General features: G+C 36.1%; 1 long non-coding RNA gene across 1 annotated transcript; it reads left to right on the top strand.

Moving 5' to 3' along the window:
- Positions 1-9,266: 9,266 nt before the first annotated feature.
- Positions 9,267-12,086, top strand: LOC129921961 (uncharacterized). The gene is made up of 3 exons (XR_008773880.1): positions 9,267-9,683; positions 10,311-10,387; positions 10,669-12,086. It is a non-coding gene; the product is annotated as an uncharacterized LOC129921961 (long non-coding RNA).
- Positions 12,087-20,763: the final 8,677 nt, after the last annotated feature.

Below are 20,763 nucleotides of genomic sequence, written 5' to 3' on the forward strand. Positions count from 1 at the left end.
GAATGTTGATTTTTAAATGTGATATGTTTCATATTGATTGAAGCGTATACATGTATGTTACGTTTAGTTGTTTATGTTGTTGTTGTTTTATTTTTTTTCTATGATACTCCCCGAAATGTTTTATTTTTTTATATTTTTTTTTAAAGAAAAGGGGATGTTGATATGGTGCGCAAAGGTGCACGCGTTCAATATAATAAAGTATCATTCTCCGCCATGACACTAATGGTTGTTGTTTGTTTATTGCTGACTGTGAACCTAGATCATAATTAACACTGAAATTTCACAAAGAGAATTAGATGAAATACAAAAATGGGAGTCCAATTCATAAACAAAAGATAAATAAAACAAATTAATAAAAGAGCGAAATATCGTTAGAGAGAGAGAGAGAGAGAGAGAGAGAGAGAGAGAGAGAGAGAAATGGATAATACATAAAATTTTATTATAGACATGAAAAAACATTTTATAAATCCCACTTTCTATAAATAACATTTCTCCTGACCTCCTAATGGCCCCTGTTCTAGAGCTTAAGAGACAAGTTGAATCCTAAGACCCTCTACAAGACATTACAGCCAATTGTACCTGGTCATTGAAGAAGTCCTGTCTATCAAGTGCAGCTCATTATAGAGTAGACAGAACATAGATTTCAGGCCAAGTATCAGTTCCTTGCGGTGAGATTTCAAGTCATTTCAACATTCAAAGTTATTGATGCCCCATACATTTAGTCAAGAAACTCATTGCTGAATGTCCATGCTCAGGTCGTGGCTGTTAGTGTCCAAGCGGGAAAGGGCGGTAGGTGGTGGTCGTGGGGGAAACCATGTCAGTAGAACGAAAAAGTTTGGGATAAAACTGGAACACAGACACACGCACGCACGCACGCACACACACATACACACAAACACGTATATGAACAGTCTACAGTTCAGTATGTTAAAAAAAAAATTAAGTACATTATACAACTTGATAGGTATAATACTCGTCCACAACTTGGTAATATCTTAGTATTTTATCAATTTATCTATCTATCTCTCTATCTATCTATCTATCTATCTATCTATCTATCTATCTATCTATCTTATCTTATCTCATCTTAACTTATCTTATCTTATCTTATCTTTTATCTTATCTTTTTCTCTTTGATTTAAATTATGAGTCTCTGTCACTCTCTTGTTTCTCTCTCACCCAAATCCGTGTCGGCAAGTTTTGCACCAGACTGAGCAGTAGCAACCAATACTATGAGAATTGTATCTAAACTAAGGACAAGCCTTCATTGGCTAAACACTGGTCACATGACATGACGTATGATTCTCTAAAACCGTACGTTTATCTACTTTCACTTTCACTGCAGCAATAAACGAATACAGGGTCAAATGTCCAACGTCATTTCTTAATGATTACGTAACTTTCATCAAGACCTTTCTTAATTTGTTTTACAGTTTCACTTCTTTCTATATATCGATTATTTCCAAATAAACTATTTTTGTTCAATTATATTTTTTATTTTTTTTTTGGGGGGTGGGGGGGGGGGCGAGGGGGTAGTATTATGAAAGAGGTAGCCAAAAAAAAATTAGGTTATTCAAATTTAATAACCCTAACCCATAACAAATAGCCTTATAACGCCACCCACGTAATCCGTAAGTAGACAATCCAACGACATTTGTACTTTTATTAATGTGATCGTCAGATACTAATGTATTAAATCTGTAGCTGTACTTAACAAATCAGAAACAAACAATTCAATTCAATAATAGAATAGTAACAAAACAACAACACCGACGTTGTCCTTCTCTGACTGTAGAGTAACCAGTGTGAGGGAAATGTGGGGAAATAAATGTAGAGACGAAAGAAAAGTCACGTGATAATGAGGCTTAGATCTATGAAAATGAGTTCATCTAAAAACATAAACTTCTTCGTGCTCTTATTTGATCTTCTCTCGTTTTGTTTCTCCAGAACGTTTCTTTCTTCTACACTCTTTTTAATGTCTTCTTAATCTTCATCTTTCTGTCTTTTTGACTCATGTTCGTCTCATTCGATCTTACTTTTTCAGTCTCTGATTATCTCTCTGTCTCATCGTATTACTCTATCACGGTATTTTACTCTCTCTCTCTCTCTCTCTCTGTCTGTCTGTCTCTCTCTCTCTCTCAGACTCTTAGTATCACTGTCCCTCTCTTTCTCTTAGTATCACTGTCTCTCTCTTTCTCTAGTTATCTTCCCTATTTCTCTTAGTATCACTGTCCCTCTCTTTCTCTTAGTATCACTGTCTCTCTCTTTCTCTAGTTATCTTCCCTGTTTCTCTTAGTAACATTCGGTTTCTCACCGTTTCTCTCTCTACATATTTTTCTTTGCATCTACTCTTCATGCATTCATAGTTCGTAGATCGCAACCCTCTAGAGTACTATCTGTCCGTCTATCTGTCTGTCTATCTGTCTGTCTATCTGTCCGTCTATCTGTCCGTCTATCTGTCCGTCTATCTGTCTGTCTATCTGTCTGTCTTTAAGAAAATGTTTGCTTTTGTAAAATGTTTGACACGTTTCGGGTGTTCCTTCATTGAAGATAAATCTATTTCCTAGTCCAAACTTCCCGCAGGACAACAGGGGATGACAGCGGCAGGGTATGAACCCTGGATTTTCGAGACAACTGAACGATAGTCCAGCGCGCACACCGCACGACCAGGCAGCCATTAACACTTAAGAAAAATGCATACAGAAGACCAAAGTGAGTTTGAAAAACAAATAATACCATGACCAAAAACGTGAAAACTTTCTTACTACAGACAAAATGAAAAGTTTATGTTTCCTCTACAGGTCCTATACTCTCTAACAACATTGTATCCTAGTTTTTCTCAATTCTTGGATTCCAACACGCTCAGCTGAGTTTTCGGTGGAGGGGGGGGGTTATAGAAATAAGTGATCAGAATGCCCTACTTATGACGTCATCAAATTTAGTGCTTTTATCATGCCTTATCTTGGCGATGATTGAATCCTGTGCCTTATTTTAAGCTATTTTAACGTATGAACAATTATTTTTTAAATTTCAGAAAATATTCATTCATTTTTTTATTACATGTAAATTAGCGCCACATGTCATTCATATAAAAATTACTTCCACGTTTTGAATTGTTCGCATCACGCAAGAGTATTACAATTCCACCAGTCTCCTTATTTAAAAAAAAAAGAAGTGTCCATTCTCTTTCTCTCTCTCTCTTTCTCTCTCTCTCTCCCCCACTTGCTGTACAGGGATGAAAAGATTGCCCCCAGCCAGATAGTGTGAATGGAGATGGTAATAATAAGGGCTGCTCGTGGCAGCTGGTTATTACGTGGAACAATGTCTGGTAATATAGAGTGCATGTAGATAGATCTTTGTCCAGTCTAGGAGTCAGACTTGCGTGTAGAGGGCGCTTTCTGGAGCCCATGCGTTTTGCTCACATGGAGCATAAGCCTCGATGTGTTCAAGCGTCATACTCAATTACTTTATCCTATTTGTAATCCTTTTTTTTCTCTCTCTGTGTGTGGTGAGGGTGTGTGGTGTGTGGTGAGGGTGTGTGGTGAGGGTGTGTGGTGAGGGTGTGTGGTGTGTGGTGAGGGTGTGTGGTGTGTGGTGAGGGTGTGTGGTGTGTGGTGAGGGTGTGTGGTGTGTGGTGAGGGTGTGTGGTGAGGGTGTGTGGTGTGTGGTGAGGGTGTGTGGTGTGTGGTGAGGGTGTGTGGTGTGTGGTGAGGGTGTCATACGAGGATGATGTACGACTTCTTTTGTAACTGAGTTGAGTGATCAACTTTATAATGACAATCACATTATTAGTGAGTATGAAGTGAATACTGGATCTTGTTCTTGGGAATTTTTGCGATACATTTTCTATTCTAAACAATGGCAAGAAGGCTGCATTCACTGGCATTAACCAAATAATACAAAATAAATTGTCCTATAAAAGCTTAGAAATTTGATATTAAAGTTCTTGAAAACTTGCAAAACTACATAGCAACCCTTTCTCTATATACACCGGATACACCAGTTTACAGACTATTTCTACTTACCCGCCACATACTTAGAGTTTTTATTGTGCTAGAAGTAATAATAAAAGACATTTGAAGTCAACTTTAAAGAATAGATTGGAAGGGAGATAACACTGCTCATCCAATATGTCGCAAGCAATATATATGAATTAGAACCACATTCAGGACAAGTCTCATAAATAGGAGAGTTATGTTTATGTATTTGTCATTACTGTATTCCACACCTCGCAGTTATGCATGAGATGTGGTTGACAATTTTCTTTGTTGTCCCCCTTGAAATTATGGTCGTGATGCGCAACATTTTTCAGTCTAGCGGTGAAAGAAATTTTTACGTAGCTTATATCTGTCTGTCTGTATGTCTGTCTGTCCGTCTGTATATCTGTCTGTCTGTCTGTCTGTCTGTATATCTGTCTGTCTGTCTGTACATCTGTCTGTCTGTATGTCTGTCTGTATGTCTGTCTGTCTGTCTGTCTGTATGTCTGTCTGTCTGTATGTCTGTATATCTGTCTGTATGTCTGTATATCTGTCTGTCTGTATATCTGTCTGTATGTCTGTATATCTATCTGTCTGTATATCTGTCTGTCTGTACATCTGTCTGTCTGTATATCTGTCTGTCTGTACATCTGTCTGTATGTCTGTCTGTCTGTATGTCTGTCTGTCTATCTGTATATCTGTCTGTCTGTATATCTGTCTGTATGTCTGTATATCTGTCTGTCTGTATATCTGTCTGTATGTCTGTATATCTGTCTGTCTGTATATCTGTCTGTCTGTACATCTGTCTGTCTGTATGTCTGTCTGGTATAATTTTTTGCACGTTTTTTCTCCTACACGGTCACACATAATCTCGTATCAAGTTGACATTTTGTAGAATTATTTTTATTCCTGACAAAACAAGAATCAATAAAAAAAAATTAACGTTTATTAATTATCGGAAATTGATTATTTAGTTTTGTATCGAACAAGGGAAAGAAATTGTACTTGACATATGTGGTGTTGTAGGTTGCTATAGTTCCCTTTATATCTATGTAGAGAATTAAGTTGTCGCTTAAAAGTTTGAAACTAACAACAAATGCGAAACGTTCTATTTTCATAAGAACTTCGCTGGCTCAGGGGTTAGCGTATTGGTTTTAGGAAGCTCAATACATTTAAAAGGCTATCATGGTAACCTACACAAAGATACCCCATTCTTTTCTCTCCCCCTACCACCTTTACCAACTGGTTCAGACAAATGATAGGATCATAGCGCATTAAGAAAGCTAAAAGAATGAAATTGCGCTAAACAAAATCAATTGGTAAAAAAAAGGTTAACCTTACAGATTTATTTAGTCTAGATCTATTACAAATTTCATGACATGGCTGATACAAATAATTGATACAATAATACTATATATATAAGCATTTTTATTAAAAAAGCATTTTTTATATTGTTCTTATTCAACGCTTGTGTCACTAGCCACGTCACCGCAACATGGAATACAATGGAACCGAGTTTTAAAAACCGGTGGTAAAATTGTAGATCCAGACAGTTAATAAAACTAAACCGATGATGGCGTATTTTATTTTTAGTGAAATAAACTTTAAATAACTTGAACAAACTTAATTTGTGAATGAAAACGCAATATAGCTTTTAAAAACAATAAACACAGATTCACTTATTCAAATTGAGATGAGATCTAGAATAATCTAGATCTACATTCAATAGTAATGAATCGAAATGATATTTATACGAAATCAACACTCACAAGCACGTCATCACTCTCTAACGCCTCTCAATCTTCTTTCATTTTCTACAATCAAACTAGTGACTTCTATTAAAATTTGAATGACGCTAAACCCTGGTGTGGACACATCATTCTACATCACCAAAAACAAACACTCCCTCTTCTCGTCGTTAACTTAGAAACACACATACACACACCCTTGAGGCTGTATCAATTACCGTGGACAGACTATTCGAGGGGCCAGATATTACCAAGACACGGGCTTGCTATAATCTCCTGTGGGTTGGGTCCCAATGATTAGAGGTGAAGAATACTGTTGTCTTACTTTACAACAAAAGGGAGATGTGAATGAATAGCACATCATCTCTAGAGACACATTTTGCATATTAATTTGATTAAAAATATTTGTTAATAGTCAATAAACTAAAATAAAAAATGTTGTGTTTAAGTTAGGGTTACAATTAGGTAAATAAAAATAATAAAATAAAATGGCTCAGAGGTTCTAGGAGTGGTAACATTTTCAACCCTTCAATATGGATCTGAGACATGGGTATCATCTAGGAAGTAACAGAACACTGTCACGATCATCAATGGTGCTAGATGTCAGTTTGAAGATTATCTTGATCTATATTGCACAATCAATGATCGTGATTGCCGAGGATTTAGAAATCGTCAGTTGATAAGATGATCATTAAGAAGTTGCTAGTTGATAAGAGGATCATCTAGAACAGTGATTCCCAAAGTGGTCTATATAGACCCCCAGGGGTCCATGAAGACTTCGAAGGGGTCTACGAAAGTGAAAAAATAAATTGGGTGTCTATGAGATGTCCATGGGAGTCTACGATAATATCATTTCATTTGTGGCTTAAATTTTCACTTCCATTAATGTAATTATTTCCTACACTGATATATGATCTGTACCTTAGTTAATCTTTTAAATATTTATCATGCTATTCAAAGGGAAAATGTTTGTATTTAATTTTAATACTTATTTAAATATCTTAATTTTGTCTACATGTAAGTTATGTTTAACAAAAAGAAATGTAGATTGTACACCGTTGATTATTTAAAATTGGGATTCATTCTTTCCTTGTCAAGCAAGCGGTTGCCTAAGTGCCTTTTTATGACGATATGAAACTAATTACGCTGGAGGTTAATTTGAGACGATGCCACCCTGATAATAAGATAAAAGTTTGAAAAAGATAAGATCAGAATAGACCCACAAAATCTCTCTTCGACATCATAAAGAGAAGATGATGGTTTGTGAACGACTTACAATATCTCTTTATTTATAGTCAAAGACGGAAAACACTTTAGGTAAAACATTGATTTTACCTGCCGTTGAAATAGTTTTAAAAACTGTTTTACACAAACCTACATCTGATATTATTAAACGAATTTCTTGCAACAATACAGTTCAAGGGAACATCGGTGTTTTCTTTATATGAGAAAAGAGTCCTTGTAATCACAACAAATTTCCGTAAGGATCAATAAAGCAGTCTTAGTGTTAGTCTTAAAAGCTTCTTATGTAATTCTTTCAAACGACATAAACAGTTTGGGATCAGCGGTCTTGCAGGTCCTGACAGGATGTAGCGCTGTTTGCTGCAAACTGCCTAAGGGTTGCTGGCTCCTTACTTTTCCTCAGGGTTGACTCACAAAACCCATGTTTATAGTTGCAAGACAGCAGAGGTTTGAATTCAGATATCCTTCTGCTAGGTGGGTAGAAAGCCAAGGCTAATGAGTTTCGCCTGTCCAAGGCTTACTGGTTTTGGTGCCAGTTACTCGCCTTCGCCACTTCTCCTGTTAGTGAAAACATTTCTGCGGACCCAATATTTGAGCCACACATGAAAGATCATGAAATACAAGAGAAACTGATCTTTGTGAAAAAGTTTACAAGAATCCCTAAAGCAAATTAATTAATTAATATTTAATGTTTCAAAGACTACTTTATATAACAACAAATTTCTATATGAAACATAATATCCGTAGCAACGGATGATGAGCCTCCAAAAAAGATGATTCCAGGAATACATATTTTGTTATTTTAATTGGTTTAAATTTAAATTTTATCAATAAAAATGACATCTGTATAACTTCAAATGCAGCTTTAAATTACTTTTTCATTCTGAGACTCACTACATTTAGAAATTAGTTTTAAAAATGTTGATGAATTTTCAAAAATGCAATATAAGTTAAGCAGGGGGTCTACCGAAAATCAGAAACCATGGCAAGGGGTCTACGAGACAAAAAAGTTTGGGAACCACTGATCTAGAAGTTGCTAGTCGATAAGACGATCTAAGTATGTTATTATTAAATTCAATGAAGAAACTTCTCCTCGACAAATACAAATACTTTAATTCAGAACTTGGAAAAGCTATTCACAAATAATTACAATGATATACTGTGATAGAATAAAATACAAATTAAATTTCTACTAGTTTAAATGATCTACATAACAATATGATCATGTCATCTTTCTTTGAGTTCCAACACAAGACTTTTGTACATCTTCTCTCTAACACGTTCCGCTCGACACTGGCGGTAATATCTCCAAGCTTCTAGATCTTTGGGCGTTACCACGTGACTAACATCTCTCCGTCGCATGGCCAACCAATAAAATACAACTTAACATACAATAGTTAACATTTCTGACCAATTACAATTATTCTAATAAAAGGTTTCTGTCTACTTGGATATCCTCGAGGTAGCTGAAATTCTGCCGACAACCTTGTACTAAATATAGACAAAGCGTACGTGACAAACACTACTTGAACGCTTCCACCAAGGCTGCTTGCGCTCCATCATGGACATACGGTGGCAAGACCGAACTACAAACAGCGATGTCCTTGTGAACGCTGGTATGGACAGTATAGAGGGACTTTTTATGGTCTAACAGTTACGCTGGACAGGACACGTATCCAGTATGGGGGGACAAACGTATCCCAAAAGCAGTCTTTTTGTTGAGCTGAAAGGCGGTCGACGAGCCCCACGGAAACGCTTTAAACACCAGATTAGGCGCAAAATTACTTTAATTGACATAAAAGAGAGCACCAGGTTGCATGCGGTTTCAGCACGAGACAGCTGGAGCCTGTGGGTCACTTGATTGATTGATTGATTGATTAGATAGATAGATAGATAGATAGATAGATAGATAGATAGATAGATAGATAGACAAGCATAATGGCTTATGAAAAAAAGACATATGTGAGTATTGATGGGTATTAACAAGAAAATTGTATTTAGTTATGAGATCATTAAAAATCCTTGAAAATCTTTGGATTAAATTAGTATTACACTGACTTTCAAAGTCTGTAAATAGTTATAAAAAGTAATCGAGTTTATTTTGTTCACGAAAGAGGATTTCAAGCTTTCATTTACTTTGTGCTTGGAGTTAATACACACACCTCTAAGGTATGGTTGGGTCAGTTACCTGGAGCTACTCAACACACACCTCTAAGGTATGGTTGGGTCAGTTACCTGGAGCTACTCAACACACCCTCTAAGGTATGGTTGGGTCAGTTACCTGGAGCTACTCAACCGGCGCCTTCGACATAGAAAGCCTTAGCTCTGACCAGGTCGCGGCCTACGTCATCACTGGTCAGAGGCCAAGGTTATGCGTCACTGATTGATGCGTGTGTACGTAACCACTCAGTCCACTGTGTTGCTGTGTAGTTTACATAGACAGAAAGATTTCTTTTGAAACAAATAGAATCTTCATCTAAATATGATTTAGACTTTTCAAAATATTCATCATGGATTAAAACTCTAGATCTACAATGGTGAACAAATGTCTCGTTTTGTAAAGGATCTAGATCTAGCACTACTAGTAACTAGCAGATATGCTTTCCGATTACCAAAAGATGATGAATGGTGGCTTAGAAAGAAAAAATGGCCAGCGGTAATACCTTTGGCTTAGTAGAAGGATTAGATCTACGTACCATTAAAGGAGTACTCTAAAGTAAGTAAATATTTCTAGATCCAGCATATTAACATTATACATAATTAATTGACTTTTAGGCTTTTGATGATTAACATGATAATCATTATATAAAGTCAAAGTGGGTAGATCTAGAAATCTAGGCCTAGCCTAGGCATTGAATTTTGAATACTTGATCTAGGCTAGGACGATGTAGATCTAATTGTAAATCTATTCATTTAATAACGATTCTGTCAATAATTATAGAGTCTAGATCTAGTTTATATACCAATAGCATAGTATAGTCCGTATATTATATAGAAGTACAAATAGACAGGTAGTAACTTATAGATTTATAATAGATAGAGATACATATATATATTTTATATAGATATATATATTATATATATATTATATATATATATAACCAGTAGAAGTACAGATCTATAATCTATTGTAGTCTATTACTATTATTCTATAGTTACATAGACTCATTCTATTAGACTGTTAGACAGTTACTATTAGATCTGTCATATTTTATACCTCGGTATATATACCAAATTATTCTAGTAAATGTTAGATGTTATATATAGGCCTAATATATACATTTTATTTTATATTTTATACAGTTTGCATTTCATTTCAAAAAAATTAATTGTAAACTTTCAGATCTGCCATTAACATTTTCAAGACGAAGTATCATGGACAGTATTGAAAGATTACATACTATAAAGGAATACTCTAAAGTAAGTAATAATTATTACTAGCATCTAGCATATAATATTAGTATTATAAATAATTTAAATTTTTTATGCTTTTGATGATCAACAAGACTATACAAAGAGGCTATTGCTAGGAAGTAATACTACTTTAGGCTAGAACTATGTAAATCTATTAATTTAATAACGATTCTTCAATAGATATTCTAGTAAATGTTTGATATTATTATATTATATATATACAGTATTTATTTACAGTTTGCATTTCATCTAAAAAATATTAATAGTAAACTTTATTTAACTTTCAGATCTGCCGTTAACATTTTGAAGACGATGAAGTATTGTGGACTAGCTACTACACATGAAAGAGTAGAGAGTGCATTTAAAAAAGTGTTAAGTCTCAGGAAGTTGCAGGATGGCTGCCTGGTCTTGTGGTTTGCGCGCTGGACTGTCATTTGGATTTATCGATGTCTCTGGTTCAAACCCTGCCCGCTCCCATCCCCTGTTGTCAACTCTGAAGGAACATCCGAAACATGTCAAACATTTAAGGATATAATAGTAAAAAAAACATCAGTGATTTCAGTGAATTTCAAGATAGTGTAAGAAATATAAATGTGTCTTCGTTTTGGATGTTCTTTGTCAAGAGGAGTGTATGATTTATGTACATTGTAAAGGTTCTGGTCCAGTTAAGGTAGTATATATATATATTCTATTGTTCTTGGTACATCTCTTTGATGTTTTTTTTTAAACAAACAGAAGTATTTGGTAAAGGTGATAAGCTACTTCTTAAAACTGTATCCTACATTTATGAAATTACTAATTTGTTAGAACTCATAGAACAATATTCTACAAAAAATTTTACCAACAATACTAACAGTTTTTAAATGCTATTAAAGAAAACACTAAGTACACAAATACAAAAAATGACAATGAAATAAATATATTAAATTGACTTAAACCAAACAGGACTAAATAAGAAGACCATGTCACTTTTTATGGACTATCTAAATTAAGTATTGTCTACCCACATCCTGCAGATTCCTGCTTATATAAGTTATTGACCATGTACACTACATATATTTAAAGGATACAGTGGGATAAATCAAAAAGATGAAAATATTTCTTTTATCTTTCCTAATTTTAATGATTCATCAAAACATCATAAAGGTTCTCTGTAAGTCTAACTGTTAGATGTTATATTATGGGTAATTATCTTGTTTTTTGAAGTAACTTGTGTAATCTATAAGATAAGATATGTTGCTGGTTATTGTGTTCATGTGGTTCTAAAGAAATTTAATGACTGCATGACTGGGGATGGGAGCGGCCAGGGTTTGAACTTGGGACCATCAATAAATCTAAGCGACAGTCCGGAGCGCAAGCCGCTCCACCAGGCAGCCATCCATATATATATAATATATAATTTAACATTAACATTATATGAGCAAACCGCTTGAACAGGCAGCCATCCATATATTTAAATCACATTAACATTATATGTAATCATTGTATTTTTAAAATGTGTATTGTAAATTATTGAAATTTTTTTTTCCATATGTTCATTAAGCAATTGCAATAAAAACTTAACTCATTAAAGTGGTATCCTTTGTCTGAAAATAAAATTGCTATATAACACCACACATTTGTTTTCATGTTGTGTTATTTCTGTTGTGATGCTTGTTATCATTAGTGTGTACATTAAGTTGTAAAGCAACTGATCAATTTTATATTCTAATAACATGTGTAGGTGTAATACTGTTTATAGAAAAGTCATAACATACATGACTACACGTTAATGAGTTACAGACTATATCACTTAGCCTAAGCACTAATGCAAACATTCAGCCAGGTGTGCTACAGTTCAGTTTACAACACACTACAGTTTACAACACACACAAAGCAGTCTTCAATCACTTAGTGTGTATATTAAGTAAATACATAAACTCTAGACCTAGTAATTAGTCTACTTTAATAATACGTCTGTTTATAGTTATGAGGATCTAAGTCTGATCTAGTACTTAATCTACTTTAATACGTCTGTTTATAGTTATGAGGATCTAATTCTAGACCTAGTAATTTGTCTAGTTTAATAATACGTCTGTTTATAGTTATGAGAATCTAAGTCTAGACATAGTAATTTGTCTAGTTTAATAATACGCCTGTTTATAGTTATGAGAATCTAAGTCTAGACATAGTAATATGTCTAGTTTAATAATACGTCTGTTTATAGTAATGAGAATCTAAGTCTAGACCTAGTAATTTGTCTAGTTTAATAATACGTCTGTTTATAGTTATGAGAATCTAAGTCTAGACCTAGTAATTTGTCTACTTTAATAATACGTCTGTTTATAGTTATGAGGACAACAACTACATGTTGGTTGTGTTACATTTTACAACACTTCGCCTAAGCGCTAATGATAACACAATCACTTAGTGTGTATATTAAGTAAATACATAAAGTCTAGATCCAGTGATTAGTCTAGTTTAATAATACGTCTGTGTATAGTCATCAGGACAACTACACGTTGGCTGTGTTACAGTTTACAACACTTCGCCTAAGCGCTTACACACAGCCAGGCTCTGGTTACGATCAGAAACAATGGTCGCTGACATACTACGTCACAAACCAGCCTTACGGCCTGGGGTCACGGAGGTCACGACTCAACACACACCTCTAAGGTATGGTTGGGTCAGTTACCTGGAGCTACTCAACACACACCTCTAAGGTATGGTTGGGTCAGTTACCTGGAGCTACTCAACACACACCTCTAAGGTATGGTTGGGTCAGTTACCTGGAGCTACTCAACACACACCTTTAAGGTATGGTTGGGTCAGTTACCTGGAGCTACTCAACACACACCTCTAAGGTATGGTTGGGTCAGTTACCTGGAGCTACTCAACACACACCTCTAAGGTATGGTTGGGTCAGTTACCTGGAGCTACTCAACACACACCTCTAAGGTATGGTTGGGTCAGTTACCTGGAGCTACTCAACACACACCTATAAGGTATAGTTGGGTCAGTTACCTGGAGCTACTCAACACACACCTATAAGGTATAGTTGGGTCAGTTACCTGGAGCTACTCAACACACACCTACAAAACTCCTTATAACACTTGTCATGTTGGCAGAGAGAGAGAGAGAGTTTATTGGTTATGGGAAAGTCCAGCAGACTTTAACGAATACAAATTACTGAAGAAATAATTGGGGCATTCCAGTTCAGGTTCCCCCTAACACACAATTTCGCTTAAAACGTAAATGATATATTTTCCATAACTGTTGATCACATTTAACTATTTCACCCACGCCTTACAGAGCTCACACACCGCCTCCATTAACATAGAAACAGGTGTGAGCAGCGAGCTACCAGCAGAGAACACTATTTATGAAGGCCATTAATGGATCACCTCCCCATATTTCCATATGTTTCCAGCTAATCAATCAATCAACGAATAAAAAGGCAAAGAGAAGGAAGAAATGTAAAAAAAAAAAAACCTTGAGTGGAACAATAAGACTCATTAACCGAGCCCAACATTTGAAGCCCCTCCCCCTTTCTCCATTTGTCATCCACATATGCGTTCACGTGACTGTGTCCTTATTTGTAGGCACGTGCGTGGAAAGAGCGGTTGATTAAATATGAATGAAAATTCCATGTACATGAGCATTACGTTTTTTATTTCACTGGAGTTAATCTCGTACGTCAACACACACGTTCACAGACACAGACACACACACAAGCACACATACTCAAGCTCACACTCAAATACTTTCTCATTCTCACGCACACACACACACACACACACACACACAAAGTGTTGTAAACTTTAAAAAAATTGTCATTACATTTGTGACATCTTCTTCCTCTGTTAAAGTCCCCCCCCCATCAACTCGTTCTACTAACTTAAGCCAATTAGACCATTTAGTTTCACTAAGGTCATTCATGTTTGTTTTTTCTGTAGAACCGGCACTAAGACTCATAAATTTATAAGTCAGAGCTCATTACTCAACCCTCCTCCTTCCTCTAAGAAAACGTTTCCCCCCCCCCCCCCCAATTTTGGGGCCCTAATAGACAAAATATCATGTTCTTTTCGTTTTATACCAAATAATTTAGTTTTGATGTGACCGATAAAGATAAGATAACTCCTCCTATCAGACTTTGCGATCTAATGATGATGTTAAGGTCATCTGTTTCTTTGGCCAACGGTTAACGAGAAGGGTGTCATGTGGCCAGCACAACGACCAACCTTCATTACACTCCACAACTTACGCCAGCAACACATTAGGGTTGGGTGGACTTGGGGGGCGCATTAATAATCCCGAAATTCAAAATCCCAGTCTTCACCGAGATTCGAACCCAGAACCCCACGCTCGGAAGCCAAGCGCTTAACCACTCAGCCACCGCCCTGACCTTAATAGACTAACATCACAAAATCAATGTTCCCAACACAACCAAATGTGTAATCTTGCGTTAATGTAATGATTTATTTTCTACATACACATAAACTAGCTCTTCACTTCTGTAGATACGCTGTCTACTTAAAACATCACCTTTCCATTAGGGCTGAAACAGAAAGATTTAAAAACTCCTTTATCCTGCTCTCTGTCAGAGTGTTACAAGGTCATCTGACGTCATCAAGAAGTACACAGAACTCTAATTCATAAAGCGCTGGTTGCGATTGTGTAAGTGTTTCGTGTGTGAATGTGGTTCTTATTTACAGTTATATTGTTATTGTTACAGTAGTTACACTGAGGTGGTTAATTGTAGTCAAACTGAATTTCTATTTGATGGGACCAATAAAAATTATCTTATCTTCTTATCTTATCTTATCAAATAGGAGCGACTTAAAAGTTTCAGTATGACTCTGGTCGACTTGTCCTGGAAAATGTCGGCCTTAAAACACGCCACTGTAGAATAAACCAATGTTCTTTCACGTATGTTTTTACTGAACGACAAGCCAAAAAAAAAAAGTGTATCAAGGGATTTGGGTTCCGGGGGGCTTAGCCTCTTTAGGGGCCCTACTTTTTGACATTCTACATCTTGACATGAGATAATGGCGTAATATTTAATATTTAATATAAACAAATAATTACGAACACACATTTGGGGGCACCCTCAAGTGGGGGTCTGGGGAGATTTTCAAATTCTCCCCCCCCCCCATTTCCCCCAACCTTAGCTGCGCCACTGCCTGGTCGTTCTAGACACTAATCAGTCTTATTTACCGTCGGTCAAGAAACAGGTAAATCTTTCCACACATGCCCCATGGACCTGGAGTTTCTTGCACTTGACTGACAGCTGTACAGCAGAAAGAGTTTGGTCGAAGTTTCTTGCACTTGACTGACAGCTGTACAGCAGAAATCATAGAGTTTGGTTCGAAGTTTTTCGACGATGAATTAAGGGGACGTAAACCTGTACATCACTCCATTCCTTGACGTCCCAAGTTTTGCCCTATTAATGTCACATTAGCCTTTCAGCCAGATACCACAATAAACGGGAGCAGGAAATGACCGCCAAGTTCAATTAACGCAGAACTTTGCTCCACTTTATAGTGCACACATCGGACTGTTAGACTTTCTCCCGTAAACACATCGGACTGTTAGACTTTCTCCTGTAAACACATCGGACTGTTAGACTTTCTCCTGTAAACACATCGGACTGTTAGACTTTCTCCCGTAAACACATCGGAATGTTAGAATTTCTCCTGTAAACACATCGGACTGTTAGACTTTCTCCCGTAAACACATCGGACTGTTAGATTTTCTCCTGTAAACACATCGGACTGTTAGACTTTCTCCCGTAAACACATCGGACTGTTAGACTTTCTCCCGTAAACACATCGGACTGTTAGACTTTCTCCTGTAAACACATCGGACTGTTAGACTTTCTCCTGTAAACACATCGAACTGTTAGACTTTCTCCCGTAAACACATCGGACTGTTAGACTTCCTCCTGTAAACACATCGGACTGTTAGACTTCCTCCTGTAAACACATCGAACTGTTACACTTTCTCCCGTAAACACATCGGACTGTTAGACTTTCTCCCGTAAACACATCGGACTGTTAGACTTTCTCCTGTAAACACATCGGACTGTTAGACTTTCTCCTGTAAACACATCGAACTGTTAGACTTTCTCCCGTAAACACATCGGACTGTTAGACTTCCTCCTGTAAACACATCGGACTGTTAGACTTCCTCCTGTAAACACATCGAACTGTTACACTTTCTCCCGTAAACACATCGGACTGTTAGACTTTCTCCTGTAAACACATCGGACTGTTAGACTTTCTCCCGTAAACACATCGGACTGTTAGACTTTCTCCCGTAAACACATCGGACTGTTAGACTTTCTCCCGTAAACACATCGGACTGTTAGACTTCCTCCTGTAAACACATCGAACTGTTACACTTTCTCCCGTAAACACATCGGACTGTTAGACTTTCTCCTGTACTGACATCTCACTTTAGAAATCTATTGTTTTTATGCTAATTAATGTTGACCACATTCGTTACTCTTTCCCACAGGACATGCACACATTAACATACACACAAACATAAATACACAAACTACTCGTTGATTTTTATATAAAAGATAAATATATCTTGCAGTATTGAGTGATAGTTCATTAAATGTGCATTTTCCCCCCTCATATAAGCTTTGTTTTACAAAATTAATTTTTATATTTTGCTTTTTTTTTACATAGAAGTTTTCCTACGAGAATCTGGAGAACTTCGACCTTTCTAAGAATGTCAAGAAAAAGGGCATTAACGGAGACGATTTGAATTGACTTCTGCACAGTTTATTGTGTACGTTTTGTAAATCTACTGCTGAGATTAAATTATACTGTGTATTTGTCTTTTGCGTTCAATAATTGATTCACTTAAAGTTGAGAGGGGAAAAAAAGCGTTTTATTTCGTAAAGAGGATTTCTGTTCTTCACTTCAATAAGTTTCTCCGGCGTTATGTTTGGAGGGTCAGACTTAATAGTGAAAGGCGTGAAGAGCATCCCCCCCCCCCCCACACACACACATAATTTACTCGTGAAGAATGGGATGAAAGTGCAATGTTCGCACGGAAGCTGTAGACGTAATATGTCTAATAATAATAATACCCGCTTGTCTTTCCTACAGAAGATTAAGAAAGAGTGCATAAATTCACGTTGTTACGCCGACCCAACTGTGACCTATATATTTTGCCACTTTAACGAAGACATCTTTTTTTTTTGTTCGGGGGGTCATTTACATTCGTAATAGTTCAATACGAACAATAGAAAGGCGCTTAGTGTACTTTAGAAAATAGGGAAAGCAAACTACTTTCAAAATGACGCATTAGAAATACGTTAAAATGTACGATAACATTCAAAGTAACTTAGACTCAGGCTGAAGTTAAGGTCTAGCCTGGAATAACTTAGGCTGAAGTTAAGGTCTAGCGTGGAATACCTTAGACTTAGGCTGAAGTTAAGGTCTAGCCTGGAATAACTTAGGCTGAAGTTAAGATCTAGTCTTGAATAACTTAGACTCAGGCTGAAGTTAAGGTCTAGCCTGGAATAAGACTCAGGCTAAAGTTAAGGTCTAGCCTGGAATAAGACTCAGGCTGAAGTTAAGGTCTAGTCTGGAATAAGACTCAGGCTGAAGTTAAGGTCTAGTCTTGAATAACTTAGACCCAGGCTGAAGTTGTCTAGCCTGGAATAACTTAGACTTAGGCTGAAGTTAATTAAGGTCTAGCCTGGAATAACATGGACTCAAGCTGAGGTTAAGATCTAACCTGGAAAAGTTGAAATTTGGAGACAGAGAAAAAAACAAACTAAAAGCTTACGTAAGATAGACAAAAACAAGACAGAGAAACAGAGAGACAGAAAGATAGAGAATGAGACAGAGCGAAAGAGATAGATAGATAGAGAGAGAGGTATATAGAGAGATATAGGGCTAGAGAGAGAGGTATATATATAGAGAAAGACAGAAAGAGAAAAAGAAACTCTATGTTAGAAACAAGAAATTACAACAATAGTGAATACTAAATTGATGTTATGTTTAAAACGTTCTTCAACACTAGCACATTTAAAAAACAATCATGTCCTACTGGTTTGAATTGACAGTCGACTTAAAACAAAAAGGAAAGAGATAAATAAATGTTGATAGTGAGTGAATAGAGAAGTGAAATGTCCTGTTGGGGGGAAAGTGAAAAAAAAAGAAAATGAAAAGTAAAGTAAGAGTAAAAGAGAAGAAAGATAGAAAGAGAGAGACAGAGAGAGAGAGAGAGAGAGAGAGAGAGAGAGAGAGCGAGAGAGAGAGAGAGAGCGAGAGAGAGAGAGAGAGAGAGAGAGAGAGAGAGAGAGAGAGAGAGAGAGAGAGAGCGCGAGAGAGAGAGAGAGAGAGAGAAAGGTAGGTAGGTAAAAGTAGAAATACATCTTTAGAGACAGAAAAGAAAATTGAAAATTTAGATTGAAAGAGAAAAGGAGGAGAGAGTGATAGAGGCAGGTTTGAGAAAGAGGTAAAAAGAGGATTGGAGATTGAGAGAAAAGGAAAGAGAGAAGGAGGTTGAGGGGGAATCAGAATGAGAGAAAGCGAAAGAGAGAGAGGGAGAAAGAGAGAGAGAAAGAGAGAGAGAGAAAGAGAGAGAGAGAAAGAGAGCTATTTATAGCGAAAGACAGCGTGAGAAAGAGAGAGAGAAAGAGAGAGAGAGAGAAAGAGAAAGAGGGAGAGTGAAAGAGAGAGAGAGAGCAAAAGAGAGAGAGAGAAAGAGAGAGTGAAAGAGAAAGAGGGAGAGAGAAAGAGAGAGAGAAAGAGAGAGAGAGAGAAAGAGAGAGAGACAGAGAGGGGGAGAGAGAAAGAGCGGGAGAGAAAAAGAGAGAGAAAGAAAGAGAGAGAGAGAGAGAGGACATGTTTAAAAAGAACTAGTAGAAAGCAGGCGAATGAAAGGCAGAGAACAAACTAAAAAAAAAAAAGAAGGAAAGACAGACATGGAGACTATCCAATTAATTTAATAACTTTCTGTTTTTATCCATGACATTTAAAATCTACCTTCAACAAACTGCCAACAACTCACGACATTCTTTCAGCTGTATTGAACCGAGCTTTGAAACAAAAACTGTTCATTTATAAACTACGAGCTTTCAACATCTTCAAACGTAAGTAGTTTCTTTTTGAACAAATCTCATTTTAAATATCGCTTGCCTGTTATATCATTTTTGTTTGTTTGTAATTACAATGTATAAAAATAATTTTCAATTTATGAAATAAAAAGAAACCAAACACTGGATTTAAAACATAATGACCACAAAGAACTCTTTAAAATAGGTTAAAAAACAAAACAAACAAAAAAGACAAAAAACTTACATTAGAGACTTTAGAATGTTCTCTAAAACCATATTGCTAATTATGTACCAGATATTAATGTGTTTTCTTAGATAATATCACTAAAACTTTAATAACATTGTTTTTTTTTTATTATAGTTCTCTCAAGTCAATGTAAACTTACATGCAGATATGTACACATACACACACACGCATACATACATACATACACATATATCATTTGTTAAATTATCTTCAAAATAAAGGTCGCTATTTAAGAGTGCCTAATTTTAAAGTGCCTAATTTTCCGCCTTGTCAAAAAGGGCCCAATTTACCGGTGCCTAAATTTCCGGGGGGGGGGGGGCTAAATTTCCAGGTGCCTAAATTTTCAGGGGCCTAAATGTCAGTTGGCTTAATACATAACTGTAAACATACATACATAGCTGCATACATACATAGCTGCATACATAAATACATAACTGCATATATATTATACATACATAACTACATACATACGTATAGAACTGCATACATACATACATACATAGCTACATACATACATACATAAATAAATGCATACATACATACATACATACATAACTGCATACAAAACTGCATATATACATACATAACTGCATCCATACATACATAACTGCATACAAAACTGCATACATACATACTTAACTGCATACATAACTGCATACAAAAATGCATACATACATACATAACTGCATACATACATACATAACTGCATACATAACTGCATACATACATATACAACTGCATACATAACTGCATACATAACTGCATACAAAACTGCATACATACATACATACATAATTGCATACATAACTGCATACATACATACACAACTACATACAAAACTGCATCCATACTTACATAACTGCATACATAACTGCATACATACATACATAACTGCATACATAACTACATACATACTTACATAACTGCATACAAAACTGCATACATACTTACATAACTGCATACATACTTACATAACTCCATACAAAACTGCATACATACATGTTTTCTGCGTGGACCAGGCACAACTTTGATTGTAGGGATTTTGATGAACCACGTACCTCTCTCATGGAT

Source organism: Biomphalaria glabrata, chromosome 1 (assembly GCF_947242115.1).
Source record: "Biomphalaria glabrata chromosome 1, xgBioGlab47.1, whole genome shotgun sequence".
In the NCBI taxonomy this organism is placed as follows: Eukaryota; Metazoa; Mollusca; class Gastropoda; family Planorbidae; genus Biomphalaria; species Biomphalaria glabrata.